General features: G+C 38.0%; 2 protein-coding genes and 1 pseudogene across 19 annotated transcripts in view; all 3 read right to left on the bottom strand.

Annotated features, from left to right (window-relative positions):
* The window catches only part of GPHN (gephyrin), a 671,572-nt gene that overhangs the window by 104,914 nt on the left and 552,316 nt on the right, over positions 1–14,342 (bottom strand). The window lies entirely within an intron of this gene.
* The window catches only part of PALS1 (protein associated with LIN7 1, MAGUK family member), an 81,406-nt gene that overhangs the window by 47,980 nt on the left and 19,084 nt on the right, over positions 1–14,342 (bottom strand).
* LOC121928263 lies at positions 12,062–12,614 on the bottom strand (annotated as a pseudogene).

Here is a 14,342-nt window from a genome sequence, read left to right as displayed (position 1 = left end):
GAAACCTTCTTAAGCATTTTAGAATATTTTCTTTATTGTAAATACTGATTATAATTTTATTACAGATAACAAACGTAGCTCTCTACTTTCATTTAACAACAAAATCACTGTGCTCTATCTGATTACAGATCCATGAAAATTTGCTGTTCTTTTTCCAGATGCAGGAAATGAATGTGTCTGCATCATGTGAATTGCACACAGTGAGGAGGGGCTTCCTATGTGGCCCTTTGGCCCCCAGACCCCTGAGTTATTTTAAAAATTGCTTGAAATATGTTTGGCATTGTTGGTTTTTTAACCAAGGCTGCAGGAATCAAGATTTTGCATTCTTATACTCCCCCCAGTAGAAAACCACTCGGCAACTCAGCCAGAGGTGACTTCCAGTTCTTGGAATGTCATTTCAAATTTCCAGTCATTACAGTGATGCAGCCCACAAGGGGACTGAGGGGGTCCTCTAACTTCCTGTATATGCCTGCCCTTGATACACACTATGACCTGTTTTTCTTCTGAAATCTGAAATACATGTGTGTGTGTGTGTGTGTGTGCGCACGCGCGCGTACACAAGCCTTCAGGTTGCCTGCTGACTATGGCGGCTCAAGACTTTAAATTAGCGTTTTCTTAGGAAAGTAATATTCAGACGTGGTTTTGGCAGTTCCTTCTTCTGAAATATAGGTTACAGCACCTGGTATTTGCTGGCAACAGCAATAACAAGTACATTTCTATACTGCTTAGCAGTGAACTAGCACTCCTGAAGTGGTTTATAATGTGTAAGCCAATTGCCCCCAACAAGCTGGGTATTCATTTTACCAACCTATGAAAGGATGGTAGGCTGAGGGGACCTTGGAGCCTTCCTCTAGGATCGAACTTACAACCTTGTGTCTTCAGGAAAGGCATTTCACCACTGTGCCACCTAGCAGCCCTCCATTCAAGGACCTTCCCCAGCTTCCAAGATCAGACTGGATCTGGTGCCTTTAGGGTAAGCAGGCCGGCTACTGAGAGGTATACTGAGGATATTTTTCTACAAACTTGCTTGCTCTTTTAAAATGTCATTTAGGCTTAGGACCTAAATTCTGTAATGTTGTATGCTGTAAATTCATGCAAAACAAAGAGTTGCTTGCTCTGGTATTGACTCTTCACAGCATCCAATGAAAATCAAATCCAATGTAAGCTCTAATAGCAATAGTTGCAGTTAAACCTATAGTACAGATGCGACCAGCATTTTATCAGGAAGTGCCACTTGTCAACATTAACCAGGCTCACAGCAACCGACGGAGTTGTTTCAGAGTAAAATCTCCAGTTAAAAATGGGTGAGTTTATGACAGTAGGCCTAGCCTTGTTCTAATTCAAAAGCAAGTTCTGCCAAGCTATTTATAATTACAGCTATCATTGATACTGTTGCTGTGTGCCTTGAAATCATTTCCGACTTGTGGGGACCCTAAAGTCAGCATGGCATGCTTTGAGTGTTGCACTAGGACATTGGGAGAACATGCTTTCAATCCCTACTTAGCCATGGAAACCCACAGGGTGACTTTAGGCAAGTTGCATTCTCTCAGCCTCAGAGGAAGACAAGGGCAAATTCTCCTTTGTCTTCCTGAATAAATTTTGCCAAGGAAATCCCATGATAGGGTTGTTCTAAGTCAGAAATGACTTCAAGGCACACAACAAAAAAGTGAACCCATCAAGGGGGTTTTCTTGGCAAGATTTGATCAAAGGAACTTTGCATTTTCCTTCATCTGAATCATTTTATATTATAACTACCATTTCTCAATGTCCAGATTATTTCAACAGACTGCATTAAAAAACTGTTTGAAAATAGCTTTCCCTGAATAATCCTGTATGACAGTCATACAGGAAATTGCCATTCCTATTTAAAATAAACAAAATGTTTATATCAATGAAATTCTGCTTCTTGTCGATCATATAGGTATCTTAAACTTATAAATGAAAACATTTCAAGATTTCACATCTATCTGGAAGATATAAACTGGCCATCTTCAGATTGTAAAAACCATTTAAGGTGTTCTTTCTTAGAAGTATTCAGACATTTTTCTCAAGAACTGATTAAGCAAAATAATAAAATATGTTTATGTAAAAAAACTGGATGTTTTAGTTTTATGTATCAGCCAAGGTTCGATCAAAATTAACTATGTATGTCTCTGATAGGGATCCAAAGGTCCTTAACAGAATGCAAGAAAGCATGGATTACAGAAATAAGCAACATTTATCAAATATCAATTTCTAATGACAGACTCCCATGTTGCTTAATTCACTTTTGCATTATGATTTAAAAGTCTCTACAGACGGACTTAGGATTTGGATATGTGATTCCAGATCTCCTTTTCTTTCTGCCCCATCCCAAAGTGTTGGATGCCAGAAAAATCAGTAACCACAACAGGTAATCCTGAAGTCTTTCAACATATATTCTGAAGCAAGAGAGTAAAAAGAAGTCCTCTTTAAGGTAAACAATATCAATTTTAAATTAGTACTGTGGACTGCACAACCTATGCGATGCGGTGGCTCAAGTGGTTAAGACGCTGGCTCTGTTGATTGCAAGATTGGCAGGTTGGCAGTTTGATGCCCGGTTGCCACATGATGGGGTGAACTCCCATCACTAATACCAGCTTCTGCCAACCTAGCAGTTTGAAAGCATGCAAATGCAAGTAGATAAATAGGTACCACTCCGGTGGGAAGGTAAACAGCATTCGGTGCAATCATGCTGGCCACATGATCACAGAGTAGTCTCTGACAATGGTAGCTCTTTGGCTTAGTAATGGAGATGAGCACCACCCCCTATGGTTGGACACGACTTGACAACATTGTCAATGGGGAATAGCTTTACCTTTAGCTACTGCACAACCTATAAGAGAATTCAGTCACTAAATTTCGGTTTCTTAACAAGCCCCAGATTACATTGCACTGGCCACTAGGAACAAACACTGCAAAATAAATTTTCTGAAGTCACCATCTGGCTCAGATTTGGTAACAAGCCAACAGTTTTGGGTCATGCTGCTGATTAATAATACAGTTGGCCCTCCTTATCCACAGATTTTTTTTATCCATAGCATGCAAAGCTTGAAAATATTTTTGAAAAGTATATCTTCCAAATAGCAAACCTTGATATTCTATTTTATATAAGGGGCACCATTTTGCTATGCCTCTGTATTTAATGGAACTTGTGCATCCACAGATTTTGTTATCCATGAGTGGTCCTAAAACCAAATCCCAGCGGATAACAAGGACCCATTGTAATAGCTTTATTCATAACTTGTCTTTTCCCCAAAAGTGGTACTCAAGGAAGCCTATAAATTAAAAGTATAGTGAAAATGCTTCCCAGATCCCCTACAGGGTGTTTGGGGGCAATCTGGGGCAAAATTTGATTTTTTAAAAAACAAACAAACAGAACAACTGCAGTCAAACAATCCATTTTTCAGGCAGTGCAGCCCTCCAATGTCTTCTGCAGGAGCAATACAGACTCCTAGCTTCTCATAGTTGCCCATGCTCAATTGAAAGCAATACAACACCTTCTTAAAAGCCCTTTCTTTACAAACGTTCAATTATAAAATCCTGTTGGAATTTTAAAAAAGTATTTCCTAGTTGATGAACAAATAGCAAAAAGTTGGACATCCCTATGGAGCAAGTTCCAAAACTTTGGGTCAGCTACTGAGCAAGGTACTATTTGGTATCATCAAAGACTGAACCTGTGAAGGTGGTGGGAGTAAATAAAAAGGCTTTCTTGGAATATCTCATATAGGGAGACACAATGTGTCAGACAGCCTGGCCCTAAACTCAAAGCTTTATAAGTCAACACTGGCTTAATTTCTTTGCTTTTGGCATCCTGAATTGGGCCTGGAAAACAGCCTACAAAAGGAAACCTTGCACTGATATGCTGTTCCTCCCTCATGTACTTTATTTAGATGTTTTCAATTTTGTGGAAAGTTGTGGCTTGCTATTACATTTAACCTAAGTAACAATGGCTCGCATGTGCCCACCAAACTTCTTTTACAACTGCTTCTGCTACTGAATAATTGTGATAACAATCTAACAAATTTTTACACATACTGTATATACTCATTATCTATGGGTTAATATAAGTACTGAACTTTAACTCTTATCAAAAAAAGGAACCATCCTCTTCTCTGAGTAGAGTGGCAAAGGGTGAGCGGTTAGTCCCCCCCAAGAACCTAAAAGAGGCACCAACTCGCTCTACTATCTTTGCCACAGCACTGCTGCTGCTGATCTTTTGAAATGCCTGGACAGGGAAATGGCAGCAGTGACAGCTCTTGGGCATTTCCCCTCAAAGGAGAAATCAAGTGTTAAAGGATTTCAATAAGACATTTGTGTATGTCTGGCAGATTTTCTGGGTTAAAATCAGGAAAGGTTATCTCATTAGTTAAAGGCTATAATAACTGTATGCAAAGAGATCCTGCAGCACCTTTGATACTAACTGAAAGATATTATGTTGACAGCATGATCTTTCATAGACTTGAACCTACTTCCACCAAATGCATCTGAGTAAACAGGCTCAAGTCTATGAAAGTTCATGCTACTAATTTCTATCTTTCAGTTAGTCTCAAAGGTGCTGCAAGATCCTTTCACATAACTGATTTCCCAGACTAACACAGCTATTACTTTAAAGGCTACAATGACTGCTAATGCAGTCACCATTTCCTTTGCTTTGCCTTTACATCTTTTTTGACATCTGCACTTTTTATTAGCCCTGCCCAAGCCTGGTCCCACCCCCGCCAATTACACAGCCATGTTTTACTGCAGTTCCCTCCTCATCCATCCAGCCTTTAGGGTAAACACAAACAGATATGTGTGTGGAATTTACATCCTCTGTTACATGCTGCTAAATTCTACCCTCAACCTATTCATGGGTCATATCAAAATCTAAGACCAGCAAAAGGGCCCAAGCTCGACTCAGGCTTGCATCCTTCCGAGGTCGCTAAAATGAGTACCCAGACTGTTGGGGGCAAATTAGCTTACTTGCTAATTAGCTTACTTGCTGTTCACCGCTATGATCTTTGGAATAGCGGTATATAAATAAAACAAATTATTATTATTATTAATTATTATTATTATTATTATTATTACGATTTTCAATCCAAACCCTGCCCCCTTAATTATACATGAGGTTGACTTATAGTCAAGTATATACAGTACAGTATGTCTGAGTCAAAAATTAGGTAAAGCCCAGGCTACCACTGTTGATTTGCAAACACAGCACCACAGCCCAAAAAAAGTTACATAGAATAAACCAAATTTTATCAATGAAATTATCAAGTACAGCTTCTGTTGCCACTACTCTAGGTCTTACATAAAGATAAATCAGGACTTCATTTTATAGTACCGATAACTTCATCTTAGTTTTTTGACATATTTTAGATTTAACCTATTATGTTTTCATCTTCTGACACCAGGCTGCTGGTGGAAAGGAAGAAACTGACAAAAATTAAAATGGGAAGCCTCTACTGGATGCTAATTTCATCAACAAACTTCATTCAGGCCTATCAGGTTCTAACCCACTGATCTCTGAAAACTAACTCTTCAAAATGAATACTGAAATACTTTTCTGTATGTAAGATTATGTCAGAAAACTTACACAGGGTTTTTTTTTAGTTCCAAAGAAGTTACTAGAATTAGAAAAATCCAGTGCCTTACTCATTCTGGACCTCTTAGATAAATCTGGATAACAGACTTACACAATGCATATTTTCAGTCAAGGTGGATGTTTATCCTCTTGAAGAAAGACAATATTTTTAATGTAACTCCATGTGCAAAGTTAACATGCAAGGTACCACCATTTGTTGTCCAAAAGAAAAACATCAGGTCTGTGAATATGAAATACTGTATTTTCTAATATACCTGAGTGAAATGGCTTTAAAATGCTAACAAGTCTGAAAGCCACGATGGAGATAAGGATCTAAAATTTATTGTCAGTTTTTGCAGCAGAACAGCATCAGCACATCTGTCAGTGTTCACAGTCCTATCAGGGAAGCTACCACTACCTCTTACCAAATTCAAGTTCATCATCAGTACATAATTTTGAACAAATAATTTTAAATGCCTACATCTGCAAAAACAACCACACAAATGGAAAGCTTCAGTAGACAGTACATGAAGGCATTTTATTTTTAGCTATTTCATTATTCCCTACCCATATGACATGATGGTGCCAGGACTGAATAGATACTACAGCAATGGAATGTAGTTTCACTCCCTTAAGTTCCTCCCTTATGCCTTCCCACCTTTGGGAAGCAGCTGGAACTTCTCATTTATATCAGATTAGCATTCCACTGCCACACTCTGGTGCTGAATGCCGTGCTGAATGTTTGTTTCCATAGAGACAGCTCTGCCAGCTAGCATGCAACTCATGCAAAAAACCCCACACACCCTTACATTAAGAAATCACGCCCAGACTTTACTCCTTTTGCTAATTTTTCTTCTTCTATGATCTCAGGTAACAGTGATTAGACATTTAAGCCTGTTAAACAGAAAATGTGATGACTGCTCATATGCAGAGCTGTACAACATCTTTCTACTAGCTATATCAGGCTCAGCTGGCAGATGGCTAAACCTTTCTAGTAAGTAGTAGTAATGATGCCAAAATCTCTAAAGAACAGCACGTAAACTATCTGCTCTATTTACGTCAGTCATTTGAGACCACTTAAAAATGGAATGACTAAGGTGAAAACACATTTTATGCAGTAGGCATATAGGTTCCATTGCAAATGGGAAGAAATATAAACTTTAAGTGTAACAATACCATGTACACATTAGTAAGCCTTGCAGAACAGAGTGCTTAAGATGTTTAGTTGTTACAGTCCCTACACCCTGGACAGATATTCCCAAAATACATGGATCCTATCCAAATGGATAGGTCAAAAATGTCTATGCAGCTAAGAAATCCCCCCCTCTCTCCCCACAACCAATGGAAAAAAAATCATGCAGAAGCTACAGCAGAGGCAGAATGACCATTTCAACCTTATTTTTAGAAAACGTAATTCCTTTTAATTTCTCACTTACAGACAGCCAAGTTTATTGTCACTTAAATCCAAAGAACTGTGGGCTGCATTCCATAAACACCTTTCACACTCTCCTTCTTGTTACCGCTCCTCATGCCCTCTGAAAAGCCATCTGAGGGATCTGCTGAAACTGTATGTGAAGCAATCTGGAGTGGGGGTGAGGTGGGGGATAGGACTGACAACCATTCTTCACACAGGAATAAATATGGCTTCTGATTCAAAGAGCACTTTCCCCCTTTGCAACAGAGGTTTAGCTAAGTTATTACAACTGCTTAGATACATCCCTACATTGGCTTATTGTTTCTTTCAGAATCTTGATTGAAAATACTACACTACTGCCATGAAATAGTCCCATATTCCTTTCTAGAAAGGTTACAAATATTTCAACCATTAAAATTAAAAGGAAAACCTTGTATTTGCTTTATAATTAATTAATGCTAGCTATACTTTTTATTTTTATAATAACTTTGTCAACATGATCAACATTTATTTAACAAACAATTCCCCTTTGGTTACTAAGAGATCTTCTATGGCTAGCCCTTTGATGCTATCTTCAACATTAAGTTACTCAAAATGAACCTGTACATTAAGTAAGATAATAAGAGCTGTTTGACAGTGGAATACACAGCCTTGGAGTCGCCTACTTTGGAGGTTTTTAAACAGAGGCTGGATGGCCACCTGTCAGGGGGGCTTTGATTGTGTATTCCTGCATGGCAGGGGGGTTGAACTGGATGGCCCTTATGGTCTCCTTCCAGCTCTATGATTAATTTGGCAATCTATTATTGACCATTTAGTTAATTGTAGAAGACCTCCAGCAAAATGACCCTTAGTTGTGTCCTATCATTATGCAGCTCACATTTTTCAAGTCCTAACTTTATGTAAGATAAAATCTGAAGGTGTGTACATTTTTGATATATTAATAGGGCAGACGATTAGCATTTTTAAACTGTTGCTTTACTAACTGATATGCCATTTATAGGACTTATCAAACTGGCTTATACTGTCAGAACATTGGGCCAGCTAGTTCAGAATTGTCTATTCAGACTAGCTTGGGGCTTCAGCTATGCACATTTTTCAGATGCTGCTCTTTCTTGCTTTCCCAGTAGAAGTCTTTCCAGCCCTGACATCTATGACCTTTTCAGTGGAAAACATGCCATCTTCTGTAAACAAAGCTTGTTCCCTGCCTACTGAGTAATCATCTTTTTCTATATATAAAAAGCATATACATAATTATGCTTAGAAGAAATATAGCCACGAGCTGCAGCTCTCTGTAAATATATATATATAATGTATAGTTTCAGAAATTATCAATTCATATTCTACGAGAGTGTGCTTTAGAATTATTTTTCAAAGTTCTTCTAGCGATCTAGAATGTTATTTGTTATGTATCTGTTACACTTTTAAGATTCTCTGGTCACCAAAGATGTCTGCATGATGAACAATACTTTAAAATATAAAATACAAACAATGAACAATGATAAAAGCATAGGATGAAACCACAATAAAACCAGCAGCCAAGAGAATTGCTACTGCATATAAACTAGCAGCAAAACAAAAGAATACAAAAATATTTAAGCACTAAAACCAATATCCCAAAGTGTGCCTTCATGGTGCCTGCTGGCATATGACAACCCCATGAATTTTACAGGATTTTCTTAGGAACACAGTAATCAGGTGTGGTTTTGCCAGTTCCTTCCTCTGAAATATAGCCTACAGCAGATTTCCCATCCAAGTACTAAGCAGGGCTAACCCTGCTTAGCTTCCAAAATTAGACTTGGAAAATTAGAGTATTCCAAAGACCATACTGTAAACCAGCAGGTAAAGTATGATGCGGGCATTTTACAGTATGGGTTACCACTCTATTGGAAAGGCCTACTTTATTTGACAGGGAGATATACTTTATATTACCACAGGTTCTGAGTAGGTTGATAATAGAGATATTCCTTCAAATAAATTGACTCCAAGTTGCTTATGGCTATAAATGAGCACTCCAAACTGGGCCTAGAAATGGGATTTACATTCAGCGCAGCAGAGGATGTCTTAGTCTTTTGGTTTCATTTGACAACTCATTCACCATTTTTTCAGTGATCATTTATTTTTCTCCTTGCCATATTTTATTTATACTTGCCAATTGAGGTTGTCCAATTTTCACTATACATAAATCAAAAGAAGGAAAGTGAGGGGAAATACTTCTGCAAACACTGCCGAAGCCATACATACACTTTTATTTCTGTCAGTTTTACTAGATGGAGGCAAATTAGAGGCCAGTCCTTTAAAAGAGAATTGCCAGTGTAACTTTGATATCTAAAGGCCAGTTTCCCAAATAAATAAATAAATAAACAAACAAACAAACGGTCTCAAACTGTAACTTACAGCATCACTGTAAAATGAGAAATAATGGCAAAATATAATTGTATCATCTGTTCCCCATGACCACTCTACCTGCCTTACTTTGAACTAACTGAAGTTTCTGGACTGTTTTGAAAGGCAGATGCACATATAACACACTGTAACAATTCAAACAGGAGATTACCAGAACATCAATAACAGTTACAAAGTTATTTCTATCCCTCCCCCCACAAAAAAGGAAAGAAAGAAAAAAAAAAGGAAAAAAAAGTTGTACAGTAGTTGGTATATCAGCTTAAGTTGATAAAAGGGGGTCTGAGCCAGAGAGTTCACAGTGATGGATTCAATAATACCCCCAAACTATGAACCTAATACTTTTTATGCCCTAAATGGGAAATGTAGTCCACACTACAACATGCTGAACATCACTTAAGTGACTAGACAAATCACTCATAACAAAGATCTACCTTGTCTGCACTGACTTAGTTGAATGGTCCTCATTCAGGCCATTTCCCTACTGAAGCACTGATTCAAAACATTAAACCCCCCCCCCCCCCACACACACACACTTATACTAAATTAAAAGGAGAGATAGAGCTGAGTGTCATTTGCATACTGGTTGAATGAAATGGAAGTTGCAGTTTAGCATTTGTCCTTGCTTTATTTAAATCTTCAAATATGGCAGTGATTTATCGCTACAAAATGCAATCCACTGGAATATGTTAGCAGACCTAAAGGTTGAGCCAGTAATTGTGCAAATGCACCCGAGAGTAAGGCCAAAATACTTGGGTGTGCCATAGGCTCTCCACCACTACTAGACGATAACCAAAATAAAATAAAAACAAATAAAAAACAAATCATGAGATAAGATATGCTTGCCATTTTTATACCTATGGGTAGGTATTTTATTTGTAAAGGCAGAAAGCTTAAGTATGGTCATATCTAAAGAAATTTGAAACGATTTTCCATTCCCTTAAGACCACAACTCCTGAAGAAAATTGGCCTATAAAAGAACACTGTGCTCAACTACATGGGGAAATATTTAATGCAGCTACTTAGACTTAATATTCCCACTTAAGTTGAACAACCAAGTTATATATGTTCTTTTTGAGTTGAAACCTCATAAGGGTTACAAGTTCTCTCATCATGCCTTTTCCTATATTTTTAAAGGAAACCTCTAAGAAATCAGAGTTTCATCACTAATGGTTATAGTGGTTAAAAAAGGACTATAAAGCCCTCCAGTTCCTATATATACAATTGTCATAGCACAACACTATTTGGGAAAGATAGCTATGTGGAGCTATTTACAGCTAATATTGCTCTATGTAAGTTTCCAGAAAGTAGGTAACCATTCACTAATGCATAAACTGGGCACATGTGGTCCTTTAGATCATAGAACTGAAAGAAAATTGAAAGATCATAGAACTGAAAAAAACTAAGAGCAATTTGTGATTTGTAAAATTCTAAAATATCCAGGAATGTCTCAAGAAAGGGACTTTCTGTCTTATGATGTCAACCTCACCCACTTCAGGTAGGAGTGGCCGTTAGTCATCACATTAGTTTCATTCTATTTATCTTACCCTTACTAGAATTTCCAGAAAGCAATGACAATCTGTTTCACAAACCTCAAACCCAACTATTTCTCTCATTATGTGTCACTTTTTATGACATAATTATAGGAAATACATTTGGCGGCAATATAGAACAGATATATAAACATGCTGTTCTTCATTTTGGAGTTAATCATTTATTTCATTTGCATATGGAAAACTGGCTTCATCTTGCCTAATAAAATGATATCGATAAGACATTTATGTATATGTCTATTGTTTTGACTGGAATTCTGATAAAAATTGTTTTATGAAGTATGAAATCAATCCATGACTCCACATTATTCGAACTACATGCTTCTCCCATCAGAATGAGCTGATATAGTCCAGGATGCATCAGTGCCCCAATTTTCTTGCAATCCTTGCACCTGTACCATTTGAAAGACTGTCTACGGAGGCACCCAATACCTCCTTATGTAAGTGATTCTTGTGCTTTAGGTCAGCTTTGCCTTTCATAAGCCAAGAAAGCTACTTATTGATCTGCATGGGACAACAAGAAGCTCTAGGTGGATGCTAGAACTGCTTGCTGCACTGCCATCTTTTCTCTCTGCATTAGTCCTCAGGCCAACAATCCCCATAAGCATAATGGTAGGACTCTTTTCTCTACCACTGTGAAACAGGACCTTTCCATGAAGGTTCATATTTTCCTTCCTTGATCAATACCAGCCAAAATGCAGAATTAGAGCTGTTGAGGTAATCTCAGTTAGAAAGTTTCTGAATGACAGAGTGCAAACTGAAGGTCTGCCATCCAGACATTTTGTTAAATATGAAGATGCCCAGATCACAGACAATTAAACACTGGAGGAACAGAACTTTTAACTCTTACCTTATATAGGTGGCAGAGAGTAGACAACCCTTCTAGGTCTCATTTAATTGTCTGCCAACATTACCACATATATCTAAGGTTACTAATTAGCTCTGCTAATATCCACTAACTGTGAAAAAAATACTAGCATACAATATCAATGTTCCAAGAACTGGTACTATCTCTGTGGCACATTGTATTTATGTTGACATAGTATCTTGGAATCCCAGCATGGACTGGCAGCTGATGGCCCATGGACATTCATTGTGAGCCCTCAGATCATCACTTTGAGTAGCAAAGAGTAGGTGATCAACTTTATAACAAAATCAACTTTAAAAATGTATTTCTCAATTTTTATTGAAGCAGATGAAAACAATTTAAGCATCACCAATAGTAATTTCAACTTCTACACCAAGCTCAATACCGACAGAAGTGATCTGCTTAACTATATCCAAAGGACTGTGCAAATCAGTGAGATGCTTGTGAATATGCATCTCGAAACGATTTCAGGTTTTGGAAACTTTGACACATTGTGTTTTCCTTGTAGTGATTCACAGACTCTTGCTGGGCATGCGAACTGGTCCCTTCACTTTTAAATTCTTCTCCTTAGCACCTCTGATCAGATCTGCACAGACCTTTTCTAGAGACTTCACATTCCGACTTGTTAAGGTGATTCTGATTCGATGAACTGCTACCTCCTGTTCCACGGGTACTTTCCCAGTATCTTTAAATGTCATGGCTATTGCCGCCTCCAAGCTTTCCTGACTGACTTATTCTGGGCCGGAGCAAGCATGCAAGACCCACAGAATAGCGGTGAGTCAGGAAACCATGAGAGGGAGCCACTAAAAAACAACAAAATCAGATAATACTTATTCAAAAGTGACCCATTCCAAAAATTGCAGGCTACGCCCCAAATAAGTCCATGTTGCATCCTTGGTTTTCACAAAACTATGCCCTAAGAAGACACTGGCATTCCTAACAAAGAAAATAAAAAGGCATCAGTAATAGATCATTATCCTGCCCTGCCACACATACTTTGTGCCCTTTTATAAAATGAAGGACACTAATTTTCAAATTCTTGTCACAATCCTCTAGTGAAATGATCTTTTGTGAATTAGCCACAGAATACCATTGACTGTCTACTGTGGTTAATTGTTCTTTCATCTGATACCCCCCTTGAGGCTAAACTACAGTCACCTATTACAGTGGTTGATAGGAACTGAGTGGAGAGGTGAGAGAGCTATACCTTCTTGCCTCTGTACACTCAACACAGGGAAAGGCACTCATCTAAATCTATAAAGTTCAAAACAATTGATGCAAAGGAGCAGAACCTGAGTGTGACTGCATAGAGACAAGAACCATCATATTTTCTGAAAGAACGTCTGTGAACTCATCACATCTCTCTGTTTATATAAATATAATTTTGCAGTAATATTTTCTATGACATTAAGTACAAATCAATTCTTTTGCCTACAATTCTAGGAGACAGCTATGGCAAGATTATGTCTAAGGTTTCTAGGGATCTGGCATGCAGAGGTTTCCACAGTGGGCTTAGAGCTAAGTTGTTTGGCTGAAGAAGTATGCCCACTGGGATAAAACTAAATGCCATCATCAGGACAACAAAATCACTGATCAATTTTGGGGGAACTTGGAATAAGCCACCTATGGAAACTTTTCTGGTGCTGTACGCAGGACAAAAGCCATGATATGAAATAGCATAAGTAGGCATTACGCAACTTTGGTGAATTTTGAGAATACCCTGCAGAATTAAAGTGTTAATCTGTGGAAGGAATACTGATGACTGAATTATATAGAAGGAAGAGACCAGCCTACTCCATCCACCAGAAAAAAAGAGGAATAGCCACAGAAAGTTTCTTTCCTCCTTCCTGCCAACAAGAACATAAGGCCCAACTATATGTTTCCCTTAATTTCTGTAGTCTGTGTGGGAAAAAAACACCTGCACCCTGTCCATCAGTTTAAAAAAGTAAGAGCAATCCATTTTTGTTCAAGCAAAACATGATGAAAGCCTAATTATAAGTAACCACTTTGTTCTGCCATGGAAAAACAGATCCCTCTTTTACCTTTTTCTATTTTCCCCTTCCTCTATATATCTTAAAATTTGACAAACCTATAACAAGGACTGTTTCTATGTTACTGTTGTGATCCATTTTGAAAGAGATGTGCATGAAAAGCATATACAATAAACAGGTAAATAAATTATATGAAGGTACTGCATTTTTTCCTGTTTACTCTCTTAGACAGTCAATGTGTGCAAAAACCCAGCTTCAAACCAGTGTCTGCTGTTTGATGGACAATTATAAGTGAACTGTTTGAACTTCTGCAAGTCACTTAGGTTAAAAGAAACGTGGCTATAATGGATGGTCTGCTACCTGAGATGCACCGTGCTTTTGAGAAATCCCTCAGGGCCACACAGAGGTTCAAGCGCTCCACCCATTACTGATAATGAAATTACCATGTCATAAACTAAAACATCACTTCTCAGATCTAACAAGTCAAATCAGAGACATGAGTTCCAAAACCAAGGCTATATCCTCCAAT

Source organism: Sceloporus undulatus, chromosome 1 (genome assembly GCF_019175285.1).
Source record: "Sceloporus undulatus isolate JIND9_A2432 ecotype Alabama chromosome 1, SceUnd_v1.1, whole genome shotgun sequence".
Taxonomy (NCBI): domain Eukaryota; kingdom Metazoa; phylum Chordata; class Lepidosauria; order Squamata; family Phrynosomatidae; genus Sceloporus; species Sceloporus undulatus.
This window is presented reverse-complemented; position numbering and strand designations above follow the sequence as displayed.